This window comes from Microcaecilia unicolor, chromosome 7, assembly GCF_901765095.1.
Source record: "Microcaecilia unicolor chromosome 7, aMicUni1.1, whole genome shotgun sequence".
NCBI classification, from domain to species: Eukaryota; Metazoa; Chordata; class Amphibia; order Gymnophiona; family Siphonopidae; genus Microcaecilia; species Microcaecilia unicolor.
The window spans coordinates 301195491-301218553 of record NC_044037.1 but is presented as its reverse complement, the minus strand read 5'-3'; the positions used below and the strand labels follow the sequence as shown (position 1 = coordinate 301218553).

Below are 23063 nucleotides of genomic sequence, written 5' to 3'. Positions count from 1 at the left end.
TTTTCAGATTCAAAATTCTATATCCTTTGTGTCCTGGAGCATAGCCAACTAAAATGCCCCTTTCTGTTGTGGAATCCAGCTTATGCCTTCTTTGCTTTGGTACATGAGCATATGCTGTACTTCCAAATGTTCTTATGTGTGACAGGTTTGGCTTCCTACCATGCCATGTCTCATGTGGTGTGCGCTCAGCGCCTTTAGTTGGCATTCTGTTTTGTAGGTACACTGCTGTGAGAATGGCTTCCCCCCATAGTCTTTTAGGGAGATTGCTATCTGACAGCATACATCTGGTCATTTCCACAAGTGACCTAAATTTTCTCTCTGCAACAGAATTTTGCTCTGGTGTATAAGCTACTGTTGTGATATGTTGAATGCCTTCTTGTTCTAGAAATGTGCGCATGCTTTGTGAAATGAACTCACCACCATTGTCGGTCTGAAGAACCTTTGGTTTTCTTTCAAATTTGTTGCTCACCATGGCTACGTATTTCTTCAGCATGTCTGTGACTTGACTTTTTTCTTTCAGCAAATAGGCCACACAGTATCTAGAGAAATCATCCAAGAATATCAGCACAAATCTGTTATTTCCCAATGATGGGATATTAAACGGTCCACATAAGTCACTGTGTATTAAGTCCAGCACTTTATTACTCCTATTTCCTGTGTATGCAGGAAATGAGGGTCTCACACCTTTTTGAGTAACACAGTCTATGCATTTCTCCATTTTACCAGCATTCTTCCTTACTTGCGCCATATGTGAGGCTTCACCTGAAATGTTCAGCTTATAAACATCATTATGCATAAAAGCTTCAGCATACACTTCATCATTTTAGAGATTGTGCACTTACTGTTTTCAAAATGAATCACAAATCCCTTCTTATCTAATGTAGATACACTAAGCATATTGCAAACTGCTTGGGGAATATACAAGACATCACTTACAGGAATTTCTTTAACTTCATTAGACACTTTGCATTTTAAGAATCCAATACCTCTTGCTTGGATCTTAGCAGTCCCTGCGTTTGCAGTTTTAAGAATACCTTCTTCTGGACACATTTCCTGAAAGAAATTCTTACAATTGGTTAAATGGCATGTGCTCCCCGAATCCAAAATCCAAGTACTTTCATTTGAATTATTATTTACCATAGTCAAAGATTTTTCTGCCATTAGAAAGCCCTTGTGTTTATCTTTGTCCTTCATACATTTCCTGGTTTGAAAATTCTTTAGTTCCATTGGCTTAGGTGAGCTAGAGGGAGTGTTTTGTGTTTCCTTACACCATTTAGATACATGTCCCTCCTTTCCACATGAGTAGCAAATCAGCTTGCCCTTGGGTGGAGTTTTCCCATAGCTCCGCCTTCCTCTGTTCTTTGCCAAGAAATTTGTTTCATTTCTCTCTGACTTGCTTTGAGAACACATCTCCTCAGAATCATTTATTATGCATTCCTGCCTTAGTTTTGATGTTGCCTGTTCAAAAGATTGCCCTTCAATGGCCTCATTTACAGACCTAAAAACATCAAACTTCTTTGATAGTGAGGTAAAAAGAAATGCTCTTTTCAATGCATCACACATGGGAATTCCAGAAAGTTCTAGCTTTTGAAATGAAGACATAAGATACATAATGTGATCATTACATTTACTTTTATCCCTTAATTTGGTTTCATTCAACTCTGCCAACCAAATTGGTTGCTGCTTTGCATATGTAGTTGCATACATAGTTCTCAGTTTATATAAAATGTCCTTTGGTGTATCTTTTCCCTCCACTAATATGGCTTGTTTCTCTGAGAGAGCTTCCAAAAGCATGCACTTCACATAATAGTTTGCATTGTCCCATTCAGCCATATTTTCAGCTGTTCTGTCTTGGTCTAAGCATATATCTAATCTTTTTGCTCGAAGGAAACATATGAATCTTAATTCCCACTGCTGATAATTAAACTCAGTTAATCTAGGCACCTTGAGAGAATAGAACAATGGTGAATTTCTTCCCTCAGCCATTTTCTTAGCCTTCTGTCTGCTGTGTGGGGGGAGAGAGAGACAGACTGAATCTTTCCTTTAAAACTTAAGAGAAAAATGTGGCCTTTTTTTCTGCCTGGTAATATTTCTCTTCTTTTTCAATTCCTGGACCCTGGGCCCATAACCCTTTTGTTGGATTATTTGTAGTAAATAATTAGCAGATTTTAGTACACACAGCTTCAGCTTTAGAAATGTTAATTTCTTTCTTCATCTCTCTCTCATTCACCCCAGAATAATTCACTGCTGAGTCACTTTAAAGTTGAAGTAACAAAACATCTGTTTACTCACAGTTTGCAGTTAGATTATTATCAGACAGGCTTATATATACATATTACTATACATTTGTATTATCAGCTCCTTCCATGTGCTTAGATGGTAATGGATGCTCACACCACCATAGATCCTCTCAGGTTAGGAGAGATCATGAGCTCCATGTGCTCCATGTGCTGCATCTGCTGCATCTAACCCCCACAGGAAGTTGCATAGCTGTGTGACCTCTCTAAGTAATTCACATCAGAGGTCACAGAGTAATCACAGAGAAATAATAGGTGACAGGCAATGCATGTAAAATACAATTACATTCCAACAATTTGAACGTCCATGCAATATGGATGTCTAAATGCCAGTTTTCAGACATCCAAAATAAGACTAGAGCTTCTTAAAAAATCAACACCGATACATTTAAATTGGAATCGTTCTTTAAAAAGGTGGGGGTTAATTTGGGGGATGGGATGACTTCCCTATGAGGAAAGGCTAAAGCGGCTAGGGCTCTTCAGCTTGGAGAAAAGGCGGCTGAGGGGAGATATGATAGAGGTCTATAAAATAATGAGTGGAGTTGAACGGGTAGATGTGAAGCGTCTGTTCACGCTTTCCAAAAATACTAGGACTAGGGGGCATGCGATGAAGCTACAATGTAGTAAATTTAAAACGAATCGGAGAAAATTTTTCTTCACTCAACGGGTAATTAAACTCTGGAATTCGTTGCCAGAGAATGTGGTAAAGGCGGTTAGCTTAGCAGAGTTTAAAAAAGATTTGGCTATAGACCGTTATTAAATGGACTTGGGGAAAATCCACTATTTCTGGGATAAGCAGTATAAAATGTTTTGTACATTTTTGGGGTCTTGCCGGGTATTTGTGACCTGGATTGGCCACTGTTGGAAACAGGATGCTGGGCTCGATGGACCTTTTGTCTTTCCCAGTATGGCAATACTTATGTACTTAATTTGGATAATACCCTGTTATTGGAAGCCCAGGTACATCTTCTGGATTCTTAGATGACTTAGACATATTAAAAGTACTTTGAGTTCAAGCAATTTAAGCTTCTGACTCAAATATTGTTGTTGTCACAATTAGACCTATTGTAACGTATTGTATGTGGACGGTCATAAGAAGTTACTAAGAGGCCCTTTTACTAAAGCTTAGCGTGCGTTAATTCTGTTAGTGTGCATTAAATGCTAAAAAGCCCATTTTATACATTCTTCGTAGCATTTACCACGTGCTAATTCTGTTAGCGCCAGGGGCGTATCTGGACTCTGGTGGTAGAGGGGGCCAGAGCCAGAGAGAGGGGGCACATTTTAGCCCCCCCCCCAACGACCCCCCCGCCGCCATTGCCAGAACCTCCCCACCAACGACTCTCCACCCTCCCCCCCGCCGTCAACCCTCCCCCGTGCTGGGACGTCAGACTCCGAACTGGATTGAACAGTCAACTACAGCACAGGCGCGGAGGCCGAAAAGAACTTTAAAGACGTCGGGTCAGCTGGCGGGGGTTGGGGTCCCCCGCCAGCTGAAGAAATATCTTTAAAGGCGGCAAGCGGACCTCGGCTGGTGGGGGGTTGGGGTCCCCCGCCAGCAAAGGTAAACAACGGCAGCGGGGAGGGTTGACGGCGGTAGGGGGGTCCAGGGCAAAGTCTGCGGGGGACCAGGCCCCTGTGGCCCCACGCAGATACGCCCCTGGTTAGCGCGTGTAAAGCTTTAGTAAAAGAGTCCCTAATGAAATGACAGATTGTAGAAAACACAGCCATTCGTTTGAGAGAATAACACTTTACCTAGAAGCAAGAGCCATTTTTGATCTGTGTGTATTGGTTTTTTAAATTCTTTATGGTCAGGCTCCATTATATGTAACAGAGTTAATAGCTTTTCAGATAGAAATCCAGTTGGGTGCAGATGATGGAATATCAAGTAACAAAGACGTCAGATTCCCTTCCGGAAAGTATAAGAGTGAAACTGGACTTTTAAAAAATTCCACAAAATCACTGTAATCTGGTGCGTTAAAAAAAAAAAAGGGCTCAGGGAGGTCGCTGTTGAGGTGCACCAGTCAGGGAAGCAAGCTGATATAGCCACGGTTCAAGACGTGTCCGGTGGCGGCCACTGTAAGTGTTGCTGTGGTCCGTCGGTGGTGGAGATTGATGGGAGCTGTGCAGACAGAGGAGGCGTGTCCGGGTTTCCCCCTGCCGGCGTCTGACGTCACCGTGGTTGCATGGCGATGACTACATTCACGCAGGCGTACAGGAGTCTTGTAGGCTTGGGCCAGAGCTGTGGTTTTGGAGCTGTGGTGAACACATCAGGCAGTCCGGATAGCTTTGCAACAGATCTGGACCCTGGTAGAGAGAGTTTAGGGCCTTGGGAGACCACGGGCCTGATTCGATGTGTGCTCATGCGCTTTGAAGAGCCAGTGATGGCGGGAGAAGGCAGAATGAAGTCAGCTCGAGGCAGAGCCATGTAGCGATCATGTGCTGGATTAAAATTAAAGAATAAAGCCATGATTTTGTAAAAGAAGGTATGTGGATGGAAAAATATGTGTTGTTTAATTTAAATATGGAAAGTTTGGAGTAGAGCAAGGATGCATTTAGTTGATTCGTTGGCTGCTAGGGTCTCGTTGGGGACTAGTGGCAGACTCGGGGCAGGGAGTCCTTGACACAGTTCTAAACTGTCCGGTGCAGCACTTGGGAGGGTGATCTGATGCAGGACGGACGACTGAGAGTGTGCTGGCTTGTCTAAGTTTAAAATTGAATATTAAAATAGCAATGGTACTTTGCGAGTGTGAGAATTGTGAGTGTTTTAGTTAAAAGATCTGAGCCCTGCGTGGTTTTTGGGCTCAAGATGGTACGTTTGTATGAGTGTGAGAGAGAGTATGTTTATATTTTGAACATTTGATGATTTAAAGAGCTAAATACAGGCAAGAAATGTGTTTTGACTGCAGTTGAGATCTGATCCTGGCTGTGTTTTAAATTTCTTGGACTTCTGTCCTGTGAGTGTGAAAAAAATGTGGCAGAGAAATACAGATGTGATGACTGTAACTTCTCTCCAGTAAAACTGAAGACTGCTTCTCAGTCTTGTGTTGTGTTTGCTTTAGCTGTCTTGAAGAGAAGCGAATGATTGGGAAGTGTATTTTCTACAAAATAATCACTTTAAAAATTGATTGGCAGTGTTGAAGAGCTAATCAAAGTATGCCAGCATTTGAAAAGTTCATTTTCTTTAAAAAGGAGGGCTAGTTTAGGGATATTAAATTAGCTTTTCTTTTGGGTAGCTAGTGAAAATAAATTAAAAGTTATCTTGATACAACATTATTATCCTATATAATAAAACTCACCCTCAGCGTTCTGAAGACACTGACGTCAGTGAAGCCAAGCCACTGACGTCACTTCCTTCAAGACAGGTTCGAAGGGTTCGTGATGGTGAAGCCACCGAAATCGCCAAGTCGCCGGGCCCCGCCCTCGCGTCAAACGTGATGACGTCGAGGGCGGGGCAATGGTGTCACACACTGAGGGCGGAGCAATGGCGTACAGTGCGTGGAGCAATGGCATCTGAACGACCAAGGGGTCGGTAGGTACGTAGGGAGGGAGGGAGGGAGAAGGGGGGGGGGGGGGTGTTGGGGAGGAAAACCTTGCTAGTGCCCGTTTCATTTGGTCCAGAAACAGGCCTCTTTTACTAGTATGATATAATGGCTAGAGAATAGGTTTCATTTTTTAGTCCATACAGGTAGTGTAGTAGGTACGCCCGATTCTGATTCTTGATGATGGTGACCTGAGTGCAGTGTAGAATAAAATGGGTAAATGCTGTTATTAAATTGTTTAAATGTTTAAAATAAAACTTATTTTTATTGTTAAACTCCCCAGTTGGTGTAGAGTTTATCTGGGAAAACACCGTGACAACTTCATAACATCATTGCAATACCTTGCTCTGCCACCCGGGGGGGCTTCCATCACTTTAAACATCTCGTTCAGAAATATGTGTTTTCTGCTTAGTTGTTACGTGTATTGTACATGATTTGTAAGTTCCCAGGTGTACCTGGATTATTTTATTGTTAACCTCTCTGAGCTGTAAAAGGTATGTGCGGTATGCAAGAGTTTTTATGTAATGCAACGTTTGCCACCGGTCCCCTGCATTCAAATTGGCAGCGCCTCACCGCCGTGTGAAAGTGCAGCGGCAGATCGCCTCCCTTCGGGCCTTCCCTCCCTGTGTCCCCCGTGGCCCCATGTAGCTACGCCATTGCCCTCTTCATTTCTCGTGGCTTCATGCCTGACCCTTGCTCTTTTTTTCAATACAGGTGGCTTTCCCTCGCATGTTTTCCCCGCACCATGTTTGTGAGAGCCTTCTGAAGTCGTATGCTCTGGTTTGGATTCACTGAATCAGTGTTGTGAAGGTACAGGCAAACAAAGCATGAAGCCCATTGGATTTTGGACTTACGTTATGGCTAATAAGCTTCAGCGTTGACATTTCTGCCAGTCTGTCTCCAGGAACTCCCCAGCCATTTCCTTGTAAGGACTGGCTCGATAGATTTGAAGTGTCTGAAACTGTGTTTGCTCCGTGTTCTGGAACGGCTATGTCAGTGTTGTTTAATTTTACTAGCTACCTCTCCAATAACAATATTAAGCGTGGTTACTAGATAAAGGCAAGGAACCTACAGTGTAACAGTTGAGACTTGGGCCAGAAAAATGTGATTTTTCATGGCTTTGACATATCTAGGTTTGTCAACTGATGCCATTTCTGGTAAGGCCGATCTGATAAGTCCTAGTTCTGCCCTGTTACAGGCTCTGAACAACAAATCCCTGTATGCCCTGAAGCACAAAGGGTAAGATAATGAGCAGAGAATGCCGGAGGGACCTCTCTCTCATGTCGTCTATGTACACCTAGATATACTGCCAATCTAACTTCTGTGTATTGTAAATGTGACATCTGTGTGCGTAGGTGTGGATTTCTTCATAAGTACATAAGTATTGCCATACTGGGACAGACCGAGGGTCCATCAAGCCCAGCATCCTGTTTGCAACAGTGGCCAAACCAGGTCACAAGTACCTGGCAAGATCCCAAGACAGTACAATACATTTTATGCTGCTTACCCTAGAAATAAGCAGTGGATTTTCGCCAAGTCCATTTTAATAATGGTCTACGGACTTTTCCTTTAGGAAGCCATCCAAACTTTTTAAAAGCCCCGCTAAGCTAACCGCTTTTATACTACATTCTCTGGCAACGAATCCCAGAGTTTAATTACACATTGAGTGAAGAAATATTTTCTCCGATTTGTTTTAAATTTACTACTTTGTAGCTTCATTGCGTGTCCCCTAGTCCTAGTATTTTTGGAAAGAGTAAACAAGCGATTCCTGTCTATTCGTTCCACTCCACTCATACTCACAGGCCCATACTTGAAACATTAATCTACAAAAAAAATCTTACCTATTAATAGCCAGCGCTCATCTTGCCGACTCAGATTAATACAGCCAAGATGGCAGCTTATATTTATTGGAGAGATTTGGGATCTTATTCATTGGATTTTTTATCTTGAGGAGCCATCCTTGGAAAAGCTTTTTTAGCGAAACGTGCGCCATGTCGGATGATAAGTTCTCCTATGCCGACATTCTATTGGAGAGCCAACTTCTAAGATGAATAAATATTATTTAATTTAAGAGTTACACGTTACATGTATCTCATTCTACCATAATATCACCTTGATATTAATCGCAACTTGCGTTTGTTCATACCGAAATTGGTTAACACCGATTATGGTACCATGTAAGCCACATTGAGCCTGCAAAAAGGGGAGAAAAGGTGGGATACAAATGCAACAAATAATAATAATAATAATTATACATCATTTAAGAAGAGAGTATTTCATAAGTAGGATGGAGGGAGGTATGGACCCATGACAACACTGGTATGTAAATCTCTGTGGACAAAGTTTTGAAACCACACCATGACAACTCTAGAATCTGGCTATACAGTTGTTGTAAGGACCTCAGCAGTAAAGTGTTTGGCATATCAGCATTTTGTTGTGCTGTCACATTAACCTTCATGTCCCTTGTTTTGCCCCGTTCATAATTTGGATGTTTCAGCTTGTAAAATGGATGTTCATGATGGACATTACTACTACTACTACTTAACATTTCTAGAGCGCTACTAGGGTTACGCAGCGCTGTACAATTTAACAAAGAGAGACAGTCCCTGCTCAAAGAGCTTACAATCTAATAGATAAGAGTGAGACAAATATAGGACAATCAAGCCATTGTGACATCACTGATGAGGTTGGCTCTTAGGCATTGGTGGAATGAGGCATTATGACATCACAATGTCAGCTCTGGTTAAATCACTGCTATATGTAATACTACTACTACTACTTAACATTTCTAGAGCGCTACTAGGGTTACGCAGCGCTGTACAATTTAACAAAGAGAGACAGTCCCTGCTCAAAGAGCTTACAATCTAATAGATGAGACAAATATAGGACAATCAAGCCATTGTGACATCACTGATGAGGTTGGCTGTTAGGCATTGGTGGAATGAGGCATTATGACATCACAATCTCAGCTCTGGTTAAATCACTGCTATATGTACTACTACTACTAACTAGCATTTCTAAAGCGCTACTAGGGTTACGCAGCGCTGTACAATTTAAACATAGGACAGTCCCTGCTCAAAGAGCTTACAATCTAAAAGACAAGAAAACAATCTAAAGACAAGTGAACAATCTAGAGGACAAGTGAACAGTTAGTCTGATAGGGTGGATAGATTGGGGTATTTTATATATCTCGTGTGGTTAGGCGCCGAAGGCAGCATTGAAGAGGTGAGCTTTAAGCAGAGATTTGAAGATGGGTAGGGAAGGGGCATGGCGTATGGGTGAAGGAAGATTGTTCCAGGCATGGGGTGAGGCAAGGCATATGTAATACTACTACTACTACTTAACATTTCTAGAGCGCTACTAGGGTTACGCAGCGCTGTACAATTTAACAAAGAGAGACAGTCCCTGCTCAAAGAGCTTACAATCTAATAGACAAGTGAACGGTCGGTCCGATAGGGGCAGTCAAATTGGGGCAGTCTGGATTCACTGAACGGTAAGGGTTAGGTGCCGAACGCAGCATTGAAGACGTGGGCTTTAAGCAAAGTCTTGAAGATGGGCAGGGAGGAGGCTTGGCGTAAGGGCTCAGGAAGGTTGTTCCAAGCATAGGGTGAGGCGAGGCAGAATGAGTGGAGCCTGGAGTTGGCGGTGGTGGAGAAGGGTACAGAGAGGAGGGATTTGTCCTGTGAACGGAGGTTACGGGCGGGAACGTAAGGGCAGATGAGGGTAGAAAGATAGTGAGGGGCAGCAGACCGAGTGCATTTGTAGGTAAGAAGGAGAAGCTTGAATTGAATGCGGTATCTGATCGGAAGCCAGTGAAGTGACCTGAGGAGAGGGGTGATATGAGTATATCGGTTCTGGCGGAATATGAGACGTGCAGCAGAGTTCTGAACAGATTGAAGGGGGGATAGATGGCTAAGTGGGAGGCCGGTGAGGAGTAAGTTGCATTACCAGAATGTGGATGACTGTTTCTCCTGTATATTATAACAGGCTGTATGCCAGCAAATCTTGTTTTAAATCATAGAAACGTGACAGCAGATAAAGGCCAAATGGCCCATCCAGTCTGCCCAACCTCTGTAACCCCTCACCCTTCCTTGTCCTAAGCAATCCCACATGCTTATCCCATTCCTTCTTAAATTCTGACACCGTCCTAGACTCCACAACCTCCACCGGGAGGCCATTCCATGCCTCCACCACCCTTTCTGTGAAATAATTCTTTCTTAGAGTACTAAGCCTGTTACCTCTTAACTTTATCGTAGGCCCCCTCATTCCAGAGTTTTTCTTCAGTTGAAAAATGTCGTTACAAACCTCCTTAGCATGTCCCGAAGTGACTTTTATCTGGTTAATATTAGGGAATTGAAATCACCCATTGTTTTTGTGTTGCCAGATTTATTAGTGTCCTTAATTTCCATTAAAATTCCATCCTCTGTCTGTTCCTTCCGACTGGGAGATTGTCGGAATATCTGACCGCTATACACTTTCCCATCACATATGGATTTTCTAACCATTACAATTCTACAGTGCGTTTTGTTTTATCCTGATTGAATCTATGCCATCTTTGAAATACAGCAGCACCCCTTCATCAATTTGATCCACCCTAATCATTGTGATATAATATGTACCCTGGATTCACATTGTCTCATTGGTTAGTCTCCTTCCACCATGTCTCTGAGGAGCCAAATTCTTTCTACTTCAGACATGTTTTTTGGTTGCTTTTGTAAAACCTCCCTACAGGGATGATTTGGAATCCTTCAAGCTCATCTGCTCTTAGTTAAAGGCACCTGGATTATTTTAGCCTTTGTTGCATCCTTCCTCTCGGGTTCCCTATCCTCTCTGTTTCTGTTAGTGTCCTTCAAAGATACCTCACTCGTATGTCGCTCGGTGACGGTTGAAAAGCTACTGTACAGTACATGTTTATTAAAAGTTGGTGCCAGCATCCTGGTTCCACCTTGGTTAAGACTGAGCTCAACCTTTTGGGGAAGACTTGTCATGGCAGCAGGCCATAAAAAAAGTCCCCATATGAGGATTAAATTTAGGACAGCAAGAAAAGAAGTTTGATTAGGAAAATATTGATTAAGAGGTATGCAGATACAATACAGAAAATAAGGATTAAAAAGAAATACATAGTTACATAGTTACATAGTAGATGACGGCAGAAAAAGACCTGCACGGTCCATCCAGTCTGCCCAAGAAGATAAATTCATATGTGCTACTTTTTTATTTGTACTGTTCTCTTCAGTGCACAGACCGTATAAGTCTGCCCAGCACTATCCCTGCCTCCCACCACCGGCTCTGGCACAGACCGTATAAGTCTGCCCAGCACTATCCCCGCCTCCCAACCACCAACCCCGCCTCCCAACCACCAGCTCTGGCACAGACCCTATAAGTCTGCCCAGCACTATCTTTGCCTCCCAACCACCAACCCCACCTCCCACCACCAGCTCTGGCACAGACTGTATAAGTCTGCCCAGCACTATCCCTGCCTCCCACCACCAGCTCTGGCACAGACCGTATAAGTCTGCCCAGCACTATCCCCGCCTCTCAACCACCAACCCCACCTCCCACCACCAGCTCTGGCACAGAGTGTATAAGACTGCCCAGCACTATCCCCGCCTCCCAACCACCAACCCCGCCTCCCAACCACCAGCTCTGGCACAGACCCTATAAGTCTGCCCAGCACTATCCCTGCCTCCCACCATCGGCTCTGGCACAGACCGTATAAGTCTGCCCAGCACTATCCCCGCCGCCCAACCACCAGCCCCAGCACAGACCGTATAAGTCTGCCCAGCACTAGCCCCGCCTCCCAACCACCAGCTCTGCCACCCATTCTAGGCTAAGCTCCTGAGGATCCCTTCCTTCCGCACAGGATTCCTTTGTTTATCCCAAGCATGTTTGAATTCCGTTACCGTTTTCATCTCCACCACCTCCCGCGGGAGGGCATTCCAAGCATCCACCACCCTCTCCGTGAAAAAATACTTCCTGACATTCTTCTTGAGTCTGCCTCCCTTCAATCTCATTTGATGCCCTCTCGTTCTACCGCCTTCCCATCTCCGGAAAAGGTTTGTTTGCGGATTAATACCTTTCAAATACAGAGCATAAGTCTTATCTCTCCAGTCTCCTACTTCAATTCGACATGTCTAGCGCATTCAACATGGTAGACCACAATATACTACTAAGTATACTTGATAGGAATCAGAGGGAATATACTCAAATGTACAGTGGAGGAGTGGCCTAGTGGTTAGGGTGTTGGACTTTGGTCTTGAGGAACTGAGTTCGATTCCCACTTCAGGCACAACCCTCCATTTTGGGTAGGGGTCTTCTTCAGCGCCGATCAACTCTGGCGCCTTTGTTGTAGGATCATCTCTTTCTGACGCCTTACATCCTGCCCCGTGCAGGATGTAAGGCATCAGAAACAGATGATCACACAATGAAGGCGCCGGAGTCAACCGGCGCTGAAGAAGATTCTTCGGCTGGCGGGGTTTGGGGACCCCGCCAGCAAACAAGGTACCTGGGGCGGGCGGGGGTGGGGGGTTGCGCTTGCGGCGGTGGGGGGGGGGGTTGCATTTTGCGGTGGGGGGGTTGGCTGCCGGGGGAGGCGGCTAAACAGTGCCCCCCTGGGCTCTGGTCCTCCTCCTGCCGAGGTCTGGTCCCCCTCCTGCCGAGGTCTGGCTACGCCCCTGCTTCACATACACACGTATCACCCCCTCCATATCCCATGCCCCACAATACTACTCCTTCACCCCATACATTTACACACACCCTGCCTTACTCCACCCCATGCACTGCCCCCACCACAGACAAACACACACACACACACACAAATACACACTTTCCCAGGGATTCTATGTATTGCGCCTTAACTTCTGTGCGGAAATAGAAGCCTATTCTATAGTACTGCACATAACTTAATTGTTTAACTAGTTAACCAGCGCTGTTAATTGGATGTAAACAAGCAATTATCAAGCACTAGTTGGCTTTAATTAAGATCTACACACACAGCTCACTAAGCGTATTCTGTAACGTGATGCACATAAATTGCATAGTTGAAAAGGGGGTGTGGTCATGGGTGGGGACTGGGTGTTTCTAAAACGTATGCGACTTATTATAGAACACACCCACTCTGCGCTGGATTTACACCAAGTAAAAGATGTTGTAAATGTCCACAACTAAATTTGGTGACGTGGAGAGGCTCTAGGCATAATTCTATATAAGCGTTGAAATTTAAGCCTATTCCATAAAATTTAGGCATACTATAGAGAATATACCTAGGCATATTTTTTTTTCCGCGTGGAATTTTCAGGCGCTCTATATATATATATATATATATATATATACAGTGGGGGAAATAAGTATTTGATCCCTTGCTGATTTTGTAAGTTTGCCCACTGACAAAGACATGAGCAGCCCATAATTGAAGGGTAGGTTATTGGTAACAGTGAGAGATAGCACATCACAAATTAAATCCGGAAAATCACATTGTGGAAAGTATATGAATTTATTTGCATTCTGCAGAGGGAAATAAGTATTTAATCCCTCTGGCAAACAAGACCTAATACTTGGTGGCAAAACCCTTGTTGGCAAGCACAGCGGTCAGACGTCTTCTGTAGTTGATGATGAGGTTTGCACACATGTCAGGAGGAATTTTGGTCCACTCCTCTTTGCAGATCATCTCTAAATCATTAAGAGTTCTGGGCTGTCGCTTGGCAACTCGCAGCTTCAGCTCCCTCCATAAGTTTTCAATGGGATTAAGGTCTGGTGACTGGCTAGGCCACTCCATGACCCTAATGTGCTTCTTCCTGAGCCACTCCTTTGTTGCCTTGGCTGTATGTTTTGGGTCATTGTCGTGCTGGAAGACCCAGCCACGACCCATTTTTAAGGCCCTGGCGGAGGGAAGGAGGTTGTCACTCAGAATTGTACGGTACATGGCCCCATCCATTCTCCCATTGATGCGGTGAAGTAGTCCTGTGCCCTTAGCAGAGAAACACCCCCAAAACATAACATTTCCACCTCCATGCTTGACAGTGGGGACGGTGTTCTTTGGGTCATAGGCAGCATTTCTCTTCCTCCAAACACGGCGAGTTGAGTTCATGCCAAAGAGCTCAATTTTGTCTCATCTGACCACAGCACCTTCTCCCAATCACTCTCGGCATCATCCAGGTGTTCACTGGCAAACTTCAGACGGGCCGTCACATGTGCCTTCCGGAGCAGGGGGACCTTGCGGGCACTGCAGGATTGCAATCCGTTATGTCGTAATGTGTTACCAATGGTTTTCGTGGTGACAGTGGTCCCAGCTGCCTTGAGATCATTGACAAGTTCCCCCCTTGTAGTTGTAGGCTGATTTCTAACCTTCCTCATGATCAAGGATACCCCACGAGGTGAGATTTTGCGTGGAGCCCCAGATCTTTGTCGATTGACAGTCATTTTGTACTTCTTCCATTTTCTTACTATGGCACCAACAGTTGTCTCCTTCTCGCCCAGCGTCTTACTGATGGTTTTGTAGCCCATTCCAGCCTTGTGCAGGTGTATGATCTTGTCCCTGACATCCTTAGACAGCTCCTTGCTCTTGGCCATTTTGTAGAGGTTAGAGTCTGACTGATTCACTGAGTCTGTGGACAGGTGTCTTTCATACAGGTGACCATTGCCGACAGCTGTCTGTCATGCAGGTAACGAGTTGATTTGGAGCATCTACCTGGTCTGTAGGGGCCAGATCTCTTACTGGTTGGTGGGGGATCAAATACTTATTTCCCTCTGCAGAATGCAAATAAATTCATATACTTTCCACAATGTGATTTTCCGGATTTAATTTGTGATGTGCTATCTCTCACTGTTACCAATAACCTACCCTTCAATTATGGGCTGCTCATGTCTTTGTCAGTGGGCAAACTTACAAAATCAGCAAGGGATCAAATACTTATTTCCCCCACTGTATATATATATATATATATATATATATATATATATATAGTAACATTGTAGATGACGGCAGAGAAAGACCTGTATGGTCCATCCAGTCTTGCCCAACAAGATAAACTCATATGTGCTACTTTATGTGTATACCTGACGTTGATTTGTATCTGCCCAGCATTAGCCCCGCCTCCCAACCACTAGCCCCACCTCCCACCACCAGCCCTGCCACCCAATCTCCGCTAAGCTTCTGAGGATCTCTTCCTTCTGATCAAGATTCCTTTATGTTAATCCCACAAATTTTTGAATTCCTTATGTGCTGATCCACCCAAAACCTACTCCCCACAACTGTACACCACTACTATAGCCCTTACAGGTGAAGGGGGGGGAGGTACCTAGATATGGGTGTGGTGGGTTTTGGAGGGCTCACATTTACCACCACAAGTGTAACAGGTAGGGGGGGTGGACCTGGGTCCGCCTGCCTGAAGTGCACTGCACCCACTAAAACTGCTCCAGGGACCTGCATACTGCTGTCATGGAACTGGGTATGACATTTGAGGCTGGCACAAAATATTTTTAAAGATTTTTTTTGGAGGGTGGGAGGGGGTTAGTGACCACTGAGGGAGTAAGGGGAGGTCATCCCTGATTCTCTCCGGTAGTCATCTGGTCAGTTCGGGTACTTTTTTGTGCCTTGGTCTTAAGAAACAAGACCAAGTAAAGTCGTCCAAATGCTCGTCAGGGACGCTTTTTTTTCCGTTATGGGTCGAGGAGGCTCATGTGTTAGGCATGCCCAAGTCCTGCATTCGCTACGCGTCTGACATGCCCCCATGATATTTCGATTATACCGATTTGGGAGACCCTGTGAGAAGGTCGCCCATCTTCCGATTTGTGTCGAAAGACAGATGTCCTTCTCTTTCGAAAATGAGCCTGATTGGAGAGATGGGAGATGAAAATGAAAAAGGGCATGGGATGACTTCCCTATGACGAAAGGCTAAAGCGGCTAGGGCCCTTCAGCTTGGAGAAAAGACAGCTGAGGGGAGATTTGATAGAAGTCTATAAAATAACGAGAGGAGTGGAATGGGTAGATGTGACTTGCTTATTTACTCTTTCCATAAATACTAGGACTAGGGGGCACGCAGAGAAACTACAAAGTAGTAAATTTAAAATGAATCAGAGAAAATATTTCTTCACTCAATGTGTAATTAACCTCCGGAATTTGTTGCCAGAGAATGTAGTAAAAGTAGTTAGCTTAGCGGGGTTTAAGTACATAAGTAATGACACACTGGGAAAAGACCAAGGGTCCATCGAGCCCAGCATCCTGTCCACGACACTGGCCAATCCAGGTCAAGGGCACCTGGCAAGCTTCCCAAACGTACAAACATTCTATACATGTTATTCCTGGAATTGTGGATTTTTCCCAAGTCCATTTAGTAGTGGTTTATGGACTTGTCCTTTAGGAAACCGTCTAACCCCTTTTTAAACTCTGCTAAGCTAACCGCCTTCACCACGTTCTTTGGCAACAAATTCCAGAGTTTAATTATGCGTTGGGTGAAGAAATATTTTCTCCGATTTGTTTTAAATTTACTACACTGTAGTTTCATTGCATGCCCTCTAGTCCTAGTATTTTTGGAAAGTGTGAACAGATGCTTCACATCCACCTGTTCCATTCCACTCATTTTATATACCTCTATCATGTCTCCCCTCAGCCGTCTCTTCTCCAAACTGAATAGTCCTAGCCTCCTTAGTCTTTCTTCATAGGGAAGTCATACCATCCCCGCTATCATTTTAGTCGCCCTTCGCTGCACCTTTTCCAATTCTACTATATCTTTCTTGAGATGCGGTGCCCAGAATTGAACACAATACTCAAGGTGCGGTCGCACCATGGAGCAATACAACGGCATTATAACATCCTCACACCTGTTTTCCATACCTTTCCTAATAATGCCCAACATTCTATTCGCTTTCCTAGCCGCAGCAGCACACTGAGCAGAAGGTTTCAGTGTATTATCGACGACGACACCCAGATCCCTTTCTTGGTCCGTAACTCCTAACGTGGAACCTTGCATGACGTAGCTATAATTCGGGTTCTTTTTTTCCCACATGCATCACCTTGCACTTGCTCACATTAAACGTCATCTGCCATTTAGCCGCCCAGTCTCCCAGTCTCGTAAGGTCCTCTTGTAATTTTTCACAATCCTGTCGCGATTTAACGACTTTGAATAGCTTTGTGTCATCAGCAAATTTAATTACCTCGCTAGTTACTCCCATCTCTAAATCATTGAAAAAAGGTTTGGATAGCTCCCTAAAGGAAAAGTCCATAAGCCTTATTAAAATGGACTTGGTGAAAATGCACTGCTTATTTCTAGGATAAGCAGCATAAAATGTATTGTACAGTTTTGGGATCTTGCCAGGTACTTGTGACCTGGATTGGCCACTGTTGGAAACAGGATGATGGGCTTTGATGGACCTTCGGTCTCTCCGAGTATGGAAATACTTATGTACTTATGTACTTGGGATTTCAAATAGAATCTTGCTACTCTTTGGGGTTCTATATGGAATGTTGCTACACTTTGAAATTCTGCATGGAATCTTGTTGTTCTTTAGAATTCTAGAACCTTGCTACTCTTTGAGGTTCTACATGGAATGTTGCTACTATTTGGGTTTCTGCCAGGTACTTGTGACCTGGATTGGCCACTGTTGGAAACAGGATGCTGGGCTCGATGGATCTTCAGTTTGTCCCAGTACTGAAATACTTATGTATTTACGTCTAGCATGACTTCTGCCTCCTAGTAACATCCATTATCTTTTCCTTAATGTTTTTTAGGCTCATGCATTACACCAATGGCCTCTATTGTTTTTCATACCTCACACTAACACTATCTGCTTTTGTCTCACCTAGAATGTAAACTGCACTGAACCCTGGAAAGGGGATATTAGCGGTATACAAGAATTAATTTGAATTGAATGGATAGCTAGACACACTTACATAAGTCTCCTGATAAATTTCAAACCTGTGTCCTGTGTCTGTCGTTGCATCTTTTCAGAAAATTGTTTCAATTTTGTTCTCTCCCGAAACATATTCTCACGCTTTGCCTCTTTTTTTTGAACCCTTTAATTCACACTATACTTTGGAAAGAGTCACCCAACTCTTCCAGGTCCCAGAAGAAACAGAAAGCAAACATGATAAGTTTTGTATGTGTAGCGTAATCCTTTCCCAGGGCTGGTATTTCTTTCCCTTTTATAGAATTTTCTCTTCAATATTAAAAAAAAAAAAAAAGAAAATATTTTGCCTCAGCCGTTGATAAACCCAGTGGACAGTGTACCACCTTGCTGTTTAAAGGACACTGAGTACATAGTCCAGGAATTTTCTGGAACAAAAGTGCATTTGGAACAAGTTCTTAGCAAATTCATTTTTTCCAAAACATTCTTTCTGCATAAAAGCAAAGCTGGAGATCTGGTGTCAGGAGTATAAATAGAGTGAGTGTTCTCAGAGCAGGTAGAAATCCTGCCTCGAAAACAACTCAGCTCTCCCTTTTCTGCTGGATTAGTGGACGCTTTTATTTCATTGTTTTGTTTTTGTTTTCTTATACTGTGATTTATTATTTATTTATTACATTTGTACCCCGCGCTTTCCCACTCAAAGCAGGTTCAATGATTAATTGACAATGTGGTTTTATATATTTTGAAACTCACTTTGAGGGGCCTTTTTACTAAGCCAGGTAGGCGCCTACGGGCGCCCAACGTGCGCCAGATTGGAGTTCCCTCCCAGTTACCGCGTCGCCCTTGCAGTAATTTCAGTTGCGGCGCGCGTCCGCTACGCGCGTCCGAAAAATATTTTTTATTTTCTGAGGCGTGGCTGCTACGTGCGTCAAGTGGCATTTGACGCGTGTAGACCATTACCGTCCCGGTTACCGCGTGAGACCTTACCGCTAGCTCAGTGGCTTACGGTAAGGCCTCAGACGCAAAATGGACACGTGGCAATTTTCATTTTGCCGCACGTCCATTTTCGGCAACATTTTTTAAAAGGCCTTTTTTGTAGGTGCGCTGAAAAGTAATTCTGAGCGCGCCCAAAACACGCTTTTACACTACCGCAGGCCATTTTTCAGCACACCTTAGTAAAAGGAACCTTGAGTGTATAAGTGAACAGATGTGAGTCAATTTTATTAATATTTTATCATAATATTATAGGACTGGTCTAGGCACATTAAAGCTTTTGGCTCTTGGGCATTGTGACTTTGAAGGGGGGGTAGACTCCAGAAAAATGTCAGGAAGTATCTTTTCACAGAGAGAGTGGTGGATACTTGGAATGCCCTCCCGCGGGAGGTGGTGGAGATGAAAACGGTAACGGAATTCAAACATGAGTGGGATAAACATAAAGGAATCCTGTTCAGAAGAAAGGGATCCTCAGAAGCTTAGCGGAGATTGGGTGGCAGAGCCGGTGGTGGGAGGCGGGGCTAGTGGTTGGGAGGCGGGGCTAGTGCTGGGCAAGACTTCTACAGTCTGTGCCCTGAAAATGACAGAAACAAATCAAGGTAAGGTGACAGAAACAAATCAAGGTAAGGTAACATACATACGTAGTAGATGACGGCAGAAAAAGACCTGCACGGTCCATCCAGTCTGCCCAACAAGATAACTCATCTTGTTGGGCAGACTGGATGGACTGTACAGGTCTTTTTCTGCTGTCATCTACTATGTGACTGTTTTTTTGTACTAATCTGTACTGCAGGTAGGCTTTGTCTATCATATTGTATATAAAATACACCGAACGAGGCATTTCTGCGGAGCTGTTCTCACAGTGTTACAGGAAATAAAACAGACCTTGTAAGCAGATAACAGGATTCTTCTTGTCAACGTTTGGCACATATGAAGGTCCCATGCTTGCAGTGCTATGGATCATTTCCATCTGAAGATATTGGGATTTGCACCTCTAACCTTCCAATGTGAACCAGGAACCCCCTCCCACTGAGCAAAAGGAGCAGCTTCCCTAGTTTGTTTCATATCTGCTGCAGCCAGGCTGTAAATATCTCTCTTCCAGCTGCAGCCACTGCAGTATGATGTTGGTGAGAAATTTCCACAGCTGGCTGGTACGGCAGTGGGATTGGTGGGAGAATCTCTGTAGCATCATTAGATTCCAAAGTCAACATACCAGAGCAGATGAAAAAGGTGACATTAGTATGGTGCCTTTGGGTCACTAGCTTCATGTTTACATTTTATTTATTACATTTATACCCCACATTTTCCCACCTATTCACAGGCGCAATGTGGCTTACATAGTATCGTAAACGGCGTTTACCATTACGGTAGGTAACAAATACAAGATTGTGTTGTGGTCACATGAGGTAGAAGTGTATCAGGCGTCATGGGGTCGAGAGGGAAGAGGAAGTAAATTGTCCAGTACGATCTTGGATTATGTTGTGCTGCTGGGTGTGGGGATTTATGTTGGATCGGTGGGATAAGCTTTTTTGAAGAGGTGGGTTTTCAATGATTTCCTGAAGTTTAGGTGGTCATGTATTGTTTTCTGTGCAATTCATAGCACAAAAGAAATGGTGCAGTGGAACTTAAGTCCTGCTAGATCAGAGATTTTCAACCTTTTCATGTCACGACACTCTGACAAGGCGCTAAAATTGTCAAGGGACACCATTAAAAATAATAAATTTAGAAGTCTTTATTAAGTGTTGCTAAATACAACGATTGAAATAGTTACAATCCAGAGTTAACAACAAGAACAATTTTGTAAGGATATATGTCCTCTCCACCCCCTTCTCGCCCTGCCTTGCCCCCCCCCCCCCGTTGCCCCCCCACACATACTTAACTTTAGAAAACCCCCACTAGTCTATAATATTATTTGATAAAGGCAAGATAAAAATTTAACAGCTCCTAAGAAATGAGAAGAAAAATCCAGCAGGCAATTGCAGTAGAAAGAGGCTTCACCAACAGCTTTGATTGACACTTCAGTTACCTTGACCCTGAGAAGAAAAAACAATTTTTGGATGTCCCCGACGCTGGTACTCTGTACATACGTGAAAACTGAGCATGCGCAGAGTACTCGCATCGGCGGCTCTGGAAGCAGCTGCTGACTGCCGAGCTGTGCTTAGGAGCTCCTGGGTACCTTCGGGAACATCTTCCGCTGGGGGGAGGGGGGGCTTGGGGATCCCTGCCATCCACCTCAGCCACTGAGAGTCCCGCAGCACACCTGCAGACCATTCACGGCACACTGGTTGAAAACAGGGGCCTAGCCAGACAACAGATTTTGGGTGGGCCTAGGCAAGAAGTGGGTGGGCACCAAGTGTCCCCCCCCCCCCCCCAAGCCACCACCAAAAAATATCTCAGCTGGCAGGAAAATGCTTCTTTCCACCTTGGCAGTCTGCAGCAGACATGCGCTGAAAATTGAGCATGCGCAGGTGCCGGCATCATGGAGAGTAGCGTTTTTGTTACGTGGTAAGGAATGCCTTACCACGTAACTTAAAAACAATCTACGAACTAACGAACTTTCGCAAATCTCTGAAGATATATCTCTTCAACAAGGCGTATCACGACATCGAACAACTATTGTAACTGCAACACATCACCACTTCACCTTATAGTCTAACTGGTCTCTTTCTATGCCTATTATCCTATTCTCTATGCAACTCCAAATGTAACTTTCTACCAGAATGGCGAATGCCATAACCGAACATTGTAAGCCACATTGAGCCTGCAAAAAGGTGGGAAAATGTGGGATACAAATGCAACAAATAAATCAGGGTGAAGTCTTCAGCTGGCGGAGCTTGGGATCCTCACCAGCTACTACTACTTACTGTATCATTTCTAAAGCGCTATTAGACGTACGCAGCGCTGTACACTTGAACATGAAGAGACAGTCCCTGCTCGACAGAGCTTACAATCTAATTAGGACAGACAAACAGGACAAATAAGAGATAAAGACAAAGAGTAGCAAGATTCCGGAATCCCAAAGAGTAGCAAGATTCTGTGCAGAATCCCAAAGAGTAGCAAGATTCCGGAATCCCAAAGAGTAACAAGATTCTGTGCACAATCCCAAAGAGTAGCAAGATTCCGGAATCCCAAAGACTACTACTAATCATTTCTATAGTGCTACTAGACGTACGCAGCACTGTACACTTGAACATGAAGAGACAGTCCCTGCTCGACAAAGCTTACAATCTAATCAAGACAGACAAACAAGAGATAAGGGAATATTAAAGTGAGGATGATAAAATAAGGGTTCTGAACAAGTGAATAAGGGTTAGGAGTTAAAAGCAGCATCAAAAAGGTGGGCTTTAAGCTTAGATTTGAAGACGGCCAGAGATGGAGCTTGACGTACCGGCTCAGGAAGTGTATTCCAGGCATATGGTGCAGCAAGATAAAAGGAACACAGTCTGCTATATGTGTGCTACTGTTGGGTGGGCCTGAGCCCTAGGTGGGTGGGCCCTGGCCCACCCAGGCCCACCTGTGGCTATTCCACTGGTTGAAAATCGCCATGCTAGATGTACCTCATGGCCTATAAGGTTTTTATTCAGCTACATAAAGTAGTTTTGTTATACACACAGCCCCGGGTCTCTCACCGTACTACGGTCCTCTAGTCCCAGAGAAATCTCTGTGGAATTGCAGGAAGTGAGACGGGGTAGCAGCTGGTTGGGCAGTAAACCCCGTCTTGGGCAGGAAGAAGAGAGCAACAGGGTACTACGGTGCCCCACATGGTCCAAATGGCAGGAGGAAACACAGCCTAAAGTAGCTCTGCCTGCCTCCTGACAGCCATCAGATTGAAAAGCATTCAATTAAAAAAATATGGAATCTCTTGCTTGAGAGCATGGTCGAGGCAAATAACATTGCAGGATTCAAAAAAAAGGTTTGCACAAACTTCTGGACGTAAAACCCATTAAAAATTACTAGTGAGGTTATCGGGAAAGCCATCGCTTATTTTTGGAAATGAGCTATGAGAAATCGATCTCCTTTTTGGGATCTTCCAGTACGTGTGTCCCACTATCAGCAGGATGCACATTCATCTGACTCTTAAATTATGGCTGAATTTATGTTCTCATTAGTGGAGCAATATGAGGAGAGCACTGGGAGAGAGGAAGGGTTTTAGGAGGTGGCAGGGAAGGAGGATGGCGGAAATAACGATAAACCTGGAAAAGGGGGGAAATAGAATAAGTACATAAGTAATGCCATACTGGGAAAGACCAAAGGTCCATCGAGCCCAGCATCCTGTTTCCAACAGTGGCCAATCCAGGTCACAAGTACCTGGCAAGATCCTAAAGAGTAGCAACATTCCATGTAGAACCCCAAAGAGTAGCAAGATTCTAGAATTCTAAAGAGGAACAAGATT

At 44.1% G+C, this 23063-nt stretch overlaps 1 long non-coding RNA gene across 1 annotated transcript in view; it reads left to right on the top strand.

The window, feature by feature from the left end:
* Window positions 1-23063, top strand: part of LOC115473761 — a 1161257-nt gene that overhangs the window by 210585 nt on the left and 927609 nt on the right. Inside the window, exon 2 of the long non-coding RNA XR_003942740.1 lies at window positions 3905-3910. This is a non-coding gene — a long non-coding RNA (uncharacterized LOC115473761). The remainder of the gene's footprint in view (window positions 1-3904; window positions 3911-23063) is intronic.